The sequence below is a fragment of the Cheilinus undulatus genome, linkage group 8, assembly GCF_018320785.1.
Source record: "Cheilinus undulatus linkage group 8, ASM1832078v1, whole genome shotgun sequence".
Classification (NCBI taxonomy): Eukaryota; Metazoa; Chordata; class Actinopteri; order Labriformes; family Labridae; genus Cheilinus; species Cheilinus undulatus.
The window spans coordinates 24,541,561-24,552,025 of record NC_054872.1 but is presented as its reverse complement, the minus strand read 5'-3'; the positions used below and the strand labels follow the sequence as shown (position 1 = coordinate 24,552,025).

The following is a 10,465-nucleotide window of genomic DNA, read 5'->3' as shown; positions in this document are numbered from 1 at the left end:
ACACATCCATCCAAACTACTCATTGCGTTTGGGAAAGGGCAGAGCCTTAAAAAAAAAAAAAAAAACTTTGGAGGGTGATTGGATGAACGTTCTCTGCCACATCTTTACAGGCCAATCAGAGCAACAAAACACGTGGCGTAGCCGCTACCAAGCTGCGTCCCTACCAAAGGAGTAAACTCCATACAGAACTGCATAACGCGAACCATGGCAACTGTAGACATGTCAGTACACTTTTGTTGTTTTTAAAAAGAACTGAATGCTGTTCTTTTTTTAACAAAGAAATGTCACTCATGTCACGCTAATCTCTTCTGCCATAATTGCACTGGCCTCTTGTTGCCGCTTGCTCCGCCGCGCCCGAAAGTACTGCCCCTCAATGCTGATTGGTCCTGTCATTTTCTAACATGGCCCAAATGGTTCAGATTTGAGCTTTGCAAGATGGATTTGCCAGTGAGAAACATGGAAACAGGCATATTTTTCTGCTTTGCAAGGTTAGCAAGTTTTGCCTTCCCAGACAATCGTGGGGTGTATCCTGAGTGGAGCCTGTTGCAATCGATTATTTGTCTGAATAATCCTAGTGTGTGGTGTCAACACAATTGCTTTACTCAGTGCTTTAAGTGGGCTGGTATGCAGCAGTACGCAGAACCAGCACTTCTAAATTTTGCCCCTTGACATACTGGGACTTCTTCCAGCTTACACATGCGATCACACAAGGTCGTAGGCAGGTCCGCAGGTGTGTGGTCTCCAGTGATCTGACAGTCTGGCTGAGTTGTCTAGTGTGTGTGTTCAGACAATTAAAGATGAAGCATCATTTGAAATTGTCCTTTCTGTGGTCCCTCACGCCTTTAAAATTGTTTCAGATTTAAAAATCATCTAGTGTGTGGCTGGCTTAAGACTTGGCATAGAGATGGAATCAGATGGCAGGTCAAGAGGTTACCAGCAAATAACCTAAAAACCTTGCATGCTGAAAAAGAGTTCTTCAGTCAAACTGCATTGTATGTTTAAACAAGGTTTCAGCAGCCACTATCTCTGGAAATGTAATTCTAATTGGCAGGACAGAGGCATTCTGATTTAGCCTTCCATCCCCTATATTCATCCATCCTGTTAGTTGATATGAATGGTCAAGGCCAGGGTAATAACCTGTCAGTATGGATGCTGAAACAGAGTCAAGGGTTTCTGCTATTTCTTGTACTGTGTATACAGAAAGTAGCACAAACTTTTCCTTTGACTATCAACTCAAATGTCCTGGCTTGAAGTCAGTGTGACTTCTTAATTGCTTACCAAGGTTGATCTTGAAGACAATAGACCTCCCTTGATGCACTTGTTCATCAAGGGAGGCCCATTCAAATTATCCAAGAACCCTCTCTGATTATCCATCAGCTGCTTCTGGTCACAGTAGTATTGCTTCATCACAATCAGAAAGAATCAGCCAAGTTCTCATTAGTTTGAGGAACTCTTTTTTTTTTTTTTTTTTTGTGGAAATGTGGATGCCCGTTCTGAGTATTTCAGTGTTAGTCAGATTTGCAAGACTACAAAAATAAAACGCAATAGCATAGATGAGGGACAAGGTAATGAGTGACTTGCATGTCATAGGAAGGATTACTGGATACAAATAACACATCTCCACCTTCTCCTGTAGTGCAACAGTGAAGTGCCTCCACAATAGGTGTTGACAGTACTGGTGACATCATTTGGGGGCAGAGTAGCAGCTCTTCTATGGGCACCTGCCATTCTTTCCAAGGTCTGATCCAGCTTACTGCACATTGGGTGCCCAGGACCCGGTGAGTTGGATCAGGCCTTGGGGACAGCCATGTGCATTTTGAAGGGGTCAGCAGGCAAGATACCTGGTGTGATGGGGAATGGGTCAGATACAGGCCTGGTTGGTGGCCATCATGAGGCCAGAGCGGTACAGATGCCATGCTCCCATGCCTGACCTGAACTGAGAGTAGCATAGTGGACTTTGTCATGGTTTTGTATTCCCGCACATTCTACAAACCAAAAACAAGTATAACCTATCCCTTATATCACCACAGTTAACAACAGAATGGATTCTGAACATGGAATACTTGTGCCCTACCAAGTAGGATCAGTGCTCATTGAAGGAATCCCTAAACCATTAATATATGCTTCAAGTCAACCGTGTCGACAGATGAGTAGCGAGAACACAGCACTTCGCCAGGGTTGTCAGGTGGGAACACTCCTTCCCTTGTGGTTTGTCCATAGTCCTGCGACACCTCCAGAGGGCTGAACATTGATCTTCTGTGTCCCAGAGCCACCCCCCTCCATGCCAGCTCTCACCACGCACCATGCCAAAACGGAGACATTATCTTACCTATCTTACCACATTGCCCACGAAACCCAAACAGCACACCTTCACCAGACCAAGGCTCTGTACATGCAAAAACCAGGCAGTGACATTGCTGGTACTACCTGCCCAAACACCACTCATAATTGCAACAACAGAAAGACAGCTATTCCTGGTACAAACATTACCCATGAAACTGGAAGAAAAAGGTACACAAGAGAAAATGAGAAAGATTGGAAGAGAGAGGGGGCCTAGCAACGGGGGGGGGGCTCAAGGTGAGGTGCCCCGGTGTGGGCTAAAACCAAAACACACTTCTAACTTAATGATAAAACAGAAAAGACCCCTTAAGTCCCCACAGTTCACAACAAAACAGATAACCGTTTTGGTTTGAAACAGACTCTTTAGGACTTGGAAAGGTCAATGTCTCTAGAGTCAATATACTGCACATGCACAGCGCTAGAGGAGCCACTAGAGGAGCTGCTGGTCATATAGCACTTAGGACCACACAGCATTGGAATGGTTGGGAAGTCGTTCTGTCCTGATGTTCCACCAGTGGTAGTAGCTGAGGTGTAATGGGGGAAACGTGTCTGAACTATCAAAGCAGAACTTTTTATTCATGTCTTAGGATTTTGTTTATATGCAGCTTCCACTGTATGCCCATGCCACGTCTCTTGTGCACCACAGAAATGTTGCCTAATGGGAACCTACATAAAATGAGACAACTGTATTACTCTCTTGCAGATAAAATGTTTAAAAGCAGGTGATACCGGAGCTTCTAAATCTCAGTCTGCAGAGGTTCCTCTCCTTTTTCAGTCTCACATAACTAATAAAATTTAACTAATCTAAAATAATAATCAAAAGAACTAGTTTATTTGATGTGTATTTTGATTCTGCTTTTAGACCCATGTCCTAGCTGTTAACATGGAGGAGGCAGAGCCTCTGATCTATACCACAACCAGACAACAGGGGGAGCTCAAATTGGTTTGGTTTCACTTTTGAGTACCTATTATTTTGTCCATTCTCTGAGTCAACAGCAGAGACAGGACTAGCTTATCTGAATGTTATAGTAGTCACCTCTGCTGCTGGACAGTTTCTCCTTGGGATAAGTATTCACGGTCACCTAGCTACTCGTCAGAATAATCAAAAGCAGATTATACAGGAGCACTAGGTTTGGTCATGACAGTGCTACAGCACCATTATAGGCTTCAAAGGAGACCATTTTTAAAGAAGGCCCAATAGAATCAGTTAAACTTGTTATAAAATGTTGCATCATTCATTCATATGAAAATTGTAACATCACAAAGTACTGCTGTTCCCTGGGACTTCTTGTAACACCCCTATAAAAAAAAGGTGTCTTTTCGAAACCACTAGGAACAATAGGTCCTGCACTTCTGTAACAGGCCAACTCTGCAAACATCTCCTTGATGTCTTTTCTGTCTGTGCTCCATCGAGAATCACAGTGTCTGTGCCCTCCCTGGCTCTGCAACGAGAATCAAATGCCTTTTTCATGTGTGAAAAAAAATCTCAAAATATTACAGGACTACCCCTCAAATCTTTTTGGCCTCCCTATTTACACTTGCACCTCATTTAGGTAAACGTTTGATGTGATGGGCTGGGAGATTTCTGTAGACATGATGTCAAAAGGAAAGCATGTTAGAGGCAGACAAAGAATGAGAGACGATATGATGACAGCTGAAGGCCTTCATCAGTCCTTGGTGTGATTGGACATATTGGGCCTGTTGCCTGCTGGTCTTGACTCTTACTTGCTGCATTTGCATATCCTCTTACTTTACATTCTGATGCAGAGGTTTTACCCAGGGACAGGGATAGGGGAAATGAACAGATTTAAGGGAGCTTTCAGTGCCTTTGTGCATGTGTAAAAATGCCAAAAGAAATTTTGGAGCAAGCCATACAATCCGACACAAGCAATCTAGCAACTGGTAACACTTCACTTTCTGCCTCTGTGGGCTTCTCTCCCCTGAATACGAAATCCACTTGAGAATGACACAATTGCTCCCCCATGGGACTGATGTAGGACAGGGCCTGTGACTTCAGAACCCATGATATTGCAAGCGATGAATGGGTTGTAAGCCATGCTTGCCCTTTTACAGGAATTTGACAGGGCTTCTAGTGGTGCCCCGGATGAGGGGGGGAGTCATATGGGTCTTTTCCACTTTGACTTCTGGCAGCGCTGGGCTACATCAATCCAAGCCAAGCTGTGATTTACTTTTCCATCACTAGTTTGGCCGCAACGGGCTACGCCACATTGCACCCAAATTAGTCCAACGCTGGAGCAGGGCCCAGGTGCACCCGCCCCACCTCCAAGAGTGCTGCGGTGATGTCAGGGAGTTGTAGACATGTTGATGTAGCATTTTCTATGTTGTACCGAAATTTGAAATACCTGCCGGATTACCAATGGAAGTGGAAGAAGAAACTTCGAAGTAGGAACAATGGGTGCTTCTTCTTCTCAATGCTTACTGAAGCACAGTTATGCAATGTCAGTGTCTCAAGGGGCCGTGTCATCAGCTCAAGACTTGCCTTCAAGCGGGTAGCTTGGTTGCGGTGGAAAAGCTCCCCTGCTACGCTGGGCTGACGCGCCTTGTCAAACCAAGTCAAGCCGAGTGCTCAATGTAATGGAAAAGCCCCGATAGAGTGCTCCTTTAGGGGTCGTACTGAAAACAGCCCAGATTTCTCTAGAATCATACACCTCCTCTTTAAGGTGTCAGAGTAATCTAATAGGAATACTTACACCTCCAGCCCACCCTCCACCCCCAACTTTGCTTTATTAGAATTAGCAGGCAGGGTCTGAACTCTTGTGTCCTACCAAACCAGCTATTTGAAAGCATTGTAAACCTAAAGCAGCATTTGTCAGGTGTAGAGATGGAAGAAAGGCAGGTTGGAGATCTTCCCTTTTTTTTCCTCTTCTCACACCACCACATCTGCTACCTTTTGTTTGTACCATTGATTCTGGACAGGTAACAGAGGTAAAACAGTGTAATCATTTGAATTAAATGATTCAAGAAGATCAGTGATCTGCACATTTAAAGTGATACACACCTTGTATCACTTAGAAGACATCACTGGACTGTTGGTGTACAGGCAGAAACATTAGACAGGTCAGGGGATCCAATATCCTGTGTATTATGTGGAAACACGTGTATATTTTTCTATACAGAACCATGTGTGTCTTTCTCTCCATGGGTACTGGTTCCTATGTGCCTAGGGGGTTTGCAGTAGGTCTGCACAAGAAGCCAGGGCGCCATTTTGTTACAAGCCTTGTCCACAAAATGGTTGTGAGCCACATATTAACCCTTTAAGCACCGACCTAATCCAGTCCACTGAGTCTATCAGGTTCTGACTGAGTTCCTCAGTTGTTTTGAGGGTAAAAATGCAAACAAGTGTAGCTGAAACTGCATGTATGAACAGTTCTCCCCGGATGACGGCTGAATTCAGCTCAGTCTCTGTTGGCACAAGTAGGTGCTACCTTACCACCAGAGCGTGCAGGGAGTGCAGGAGCAGCTGCAGCAGCAAGGAGGCAACCGCGGTACAGTCGACCGGAAGGAGTAGTGCTACCGCTCCGCCAAGAGCTCACAGGAACAAGCCACAGAGAAACAGAGGGGCGGGCGCTCTTTGATTGTCTGCACCTTGTTATTGGTTGTAATTATTACACCGTTGTATAACGTAGTACAGTTTCGGACACATTGTGTGAAATTGCGCAAAGAAACACCAGCGTGATGGAAAGGGACTTAAACCTAGCGCTGGTTTTAAGTACACAATAACAAGCCTAGCAGTGTGTGTCGTGTGGCATAAGGCAGAGGTTTTAAGGTGGACCAACTACAACAGAGCCACAATCCAGAAAGAAAGGAGGTCTAGCAGGACAGACGGAAGCCATCGCCAGGAGGACTGGAGACGGAGCTTGCTACGTGATTAATAAAACGAAGAACACGTTGGTGCCGGACTATGAAGGAAATGTAGCGGTGGAGGACGGAAAAGAGACACGGAGCATGCACTGGTAAGGGATCACACTTAAGATCGGCTGTAGGGAAGCCATTAGCTGTTGGTGTCGGTGCTAGCTAGCATTTTGTTAGACAGTTGAGCAGCTAGCTGGCTAGTTTCACTCATATTAAAGAACAACATTAATGTTGAATCACCACACGTGGTTACAGTCATAAACCACGCTGCTGCTGAGGACGAGGCATTATGTATGTGGAGCTAATAGCTTTTTAACATGCCATGTTTTCCTCTTAGGAAGGTGGTTTGTAGAGCAACATCTTACAAACACAACATCCAGCCCAAATCAGGCATCATCCAGGTGGATTTAGAGCATGTAGGACAGTTATAAGAAATGCCAATCAACACTAAAACTTTACAGAATAAAGTTTTAGTAATGCGCAAAACCTAACTGGAGAGCTTTTAGACTGTAACCATGGTTGTTTTTGAGTAGTATTAAAGTCATGAAACACAATTACAAGTGGATTTTGCTCCTGCACTACATGCATTTATTGAACTAACGCACCTCAACACTTCTACAAACTGAACCCTGAAAAAAGTCACCAATGCTAGGGCTGGGCAGTTTATCAAAATTTAGATCAAATCACAACATGTTCCTCTGCAATTTTCAAATTGCTGAAAGTGCAATATTTTTTTAACCTAATACAAAATACCAACTTAATATGTAGATTTAATCGACACATAGATTTTGTGTTTTACACAATATTGATACAAAATATCAAGTGTCAGTTTTTTAGGATAGTTTGTAAAACATCCTACTTTTCTAGTTTTTGTGGATGTTTTTCTTTATCAAAATGAGAATGACATTAAGATGATATACAGCAATTCATATAAAAAATGCAGTATGGGTTAAAATAATAGCAATGAGATCTTTTTTCCAAAAACGTTCAGCAATAGTTTATCCACTGAATATTATGTTGTTTATATGGAATGGCTTATTGCTTGCATTTGTCAGGAAAGTACATGAGATGTGGAACTTAAAAGCAATTGCTTATTAAATCGCAATATTGGGAAAATAAAGGGCAATTAGATTATTCTCCCTAATGGTATAGCCCATACCAATACAAATAATGAAAAGTGGCTCAAGAATTATACAGTATACAAATAATATTAAAAACAACAAAAAAAGAGTCGCACAGCCTTCGACACAAGTATCAAGTATAAGCTTAATCCTAATAATCTTGTTTTCATAATCGTGGGTGCCAAAAATTGACATTTAAATTGAAACTCAATGAAGTGTCCAGCATTTGATGATCATAGACTACCATCTCCTGTTTATTCCCTGTTCTCTTCCCAAGCTGGTTTGAAGTGCAATGTCTTACAGTTCATTCCCAGTCAATCTGATAGCGCAGATAGTTAGGGTTGTTCAAATCTGATACCAGTATTGGAAATATGTTCAGTACTGCTGAAAATGCGGGTTATGGTATCAACAAGTAAACTTGTTTATGTACCAATCTGATATTGACATTGTCATGTGAAAAGAAGTGATACAGGTTAACAAACAACTTTGAACGATATGTTGTAGCCCCTTTATTCCAGTTGAAGCTAGATGTTTTGCCATTCTATTGATGCTATCCATGCCTTTGTAGCCTTTATGGAAGAATTTTCTCTGACTTTAAAGATTAATTCACACCAGTCTAATATTGAACATCTGTTTATAAATGTTTAAAAATCCATTTTGGATTGTTTTTTTGCAGCTAGCTTGAATGCTACCTGGGATATTGTTTTCCCAGAATGCTTTGTGAGTGGCTATCAACCAATGGCAGGCTGTTCTGTCATCACATTATGCTGTGTCAAACTGCGCATGCTTAAACACACAGATCATTATGGAGATGGTCTGATTAGATCATAATAGAGAGATGGAGAACCTGGGATGTTGACATTATGCACACCAACTTAGCATCATTACATTGTGAAGTTGATTTACACAATGTATTTATTTGACTTTGTCTTGTTAGCGAAGTGCAGTTATATTTTGGGTTTAATCGAATGGGAAAGTATACTAGTACCACACTAGTGTTACCCCCCTTCATGCAGCTTCCTTAATGCTGGACTGTTACACTGCTGTTCAGCCGTTACAAAGTATGGATGAGGCTACAAATGTATTAGTGTCATTTGGTTTGATTGTTGGAGGAGCTCCCTTACAGAGCTGGTGTTCGAAGCTCTTAACAATAATGGTGCCATCAAAACTAAACATTAACACCAATATCAGTTGTTATAGAGCCCAGACTTTCACAGTAATAATGAGAGGAATATATGTAATATGCACCTGGTACTTTAATATTTTTGTATGAACTTAACTACACAGTAATAAGATATTCTTGTAGTCTAATTGTCTTAATTTGATTATATTTTGGCAAGTTTACTTAGGGTGCACTTACATTAGGTTGTACTACAGATGCAAGCAGTTAGCTGGTCAAACGGCAAAATTCTGATATCAAATTAGCCCGCAGGACATGAACATGAGAGGCTTAGCACTCTTGGGCCAGTAGGAACAGTGCAGTATGGCGGTGTTTTGTACTATAAAATGGAATAAAGTTGTATGTAAGCTGTTGAGGGTAATACTCGTGCATAACTACTCGACCAAAGTGATGAGAAGGCACATTAAGAACGATGTTAATCCGCAAAGAGGAACTGGATACTGGCAGAGCTAGCTGCTAACTTGAGCCACACTCTACTCAGCAAACCAGCTTCTCAAAGTACTAGCTGACACAGTGGCCCTGCTGTGAGTTGGACAGTTTTGGAGAATTTTCTCCACCTTGGACTAGCTGGTTAACACAGTTTAAATGCATGTTTAGCCGTATAGGGAAATAACTGCATATACTTAGGCTGTACCATGCCCAAGCATATTTGATCCCCCAAGTGCAATTTGTTTGACAAGTGTGAGTGCTCCATGCTCAAGCATGGTACACTTCCTTGCCATGGCACAGATGTAAGAGGTGGGCTTTGGTTTGGTACGGTTGCTTACACAAGCACGGGTGTGTCGCGTAGACAAGCTGTATAATCAATGTTAATTGATGTGCCAGGTTCTATAAAAGAAAAACCAGAATTGTTTGAACTTTTCTGTGTTCGTCTTCATTGTGTTGACTCTGAGACCATCATGTAAAGATAGAAATGTGTACATTGTAGTATGAAGTAATTGCATACATTCTAGAGGTGGTAGTACTCGGGCCTGAGCAATTTGATTGCAGTGGGGGACTGGAAAGGGGGTGGCCAATCATGCCTTAGCATACAGAGTAACTGGGTCCACCATGAGTGCACTATTTAGATACCTTACCCCACTGATTGGCAGAATGCACACTTTCCTATCATATCCTATTATTATTTTTATTTCTCACTTTTTGGCAGTGTTTTTAAGTACTTTGATCAAGTGGGTATTTTGATATTTTCAGTAATGTGGATGTTCTATACATTTGAGGTCTTTAGCTACAGAATCAATATAATAGAACAGCTGTGTAAAAAGCCACTTAGTTTTATCAGTGCCCTACAAATGGCCTTGCATCAGTTTCAGCTCCAGTAGGCAAGGTGGCATTGGCAACCACCTGCCATGAAAAAGGCCATGATGTCAATTATTCTAACTTACCCACCAAAGTCCTAGCATTTAATACTAGAACTGACACTGAGAGAAATTACCATTACACAGCAATACCCAAGGGCATATAGAGGAACAAATTCCGCCTTACTTCTACCCTTGAGATTGCCCTGGGATAGATCATATTTTCTGCAGTGCAGTTTCAGCTTTTTGTTGCTGTTCTGCCCTGATCCTACGTGATATGCTATGCTGTGCAGTGCAGCACTTGCATGGAAGCTTCCTAAATGCTTTCAACAATGTGAAGCATCCATTTTTAACTGACTGCTGTCATTTCCTACTGTTTCCCCCATTCTCTACTAGGTATTGAACACAAATGCTTGGTGTCAAGGATGCTCTTTGAAATGCACCTGTCACACATCTCAAGCACAAGCAGTCCAATACAATTGTCTTCAGTATAGCTTTTCATAACAGGTGTATGGCTGTCAGAGGGAGAGATGCATATATTTGAGCATGCATTTTATGGTGCTTGCTGTTTAAGCTGGAGCAGAAAGTCTTGAAACCTTGTTCACACCTTGCCAACTGTGCTTTTTGACATGCACCAGAGCCCAGTCAGCTCTGCG

At 42.3% G+C, this 10,465-nt stretch overlaps 1 protein-coding gene across 1 annotated transcript in view; it reads left to right on the top strand.

Annotated features, from left to right (window-relative positions):
- Positions 1 to 5,961: 5,961 nt before the first annotated feature.
- znf1035 (zinc finger protein 1035) overlaps positions 5,962 to 10,465 on the top strand; it is a 46,657-nt gene continuing 42,153 nt past the window's right edge. The window contains exon 1 of the mRNA XM_041793345.1: positions 5,962 to 6,314. The gene's annotated coding sequence lies outside the window, so the exon portion shown is untranslated. The remainder of the gene's footprint in view (positions 6,315 to 10,465) is intronic.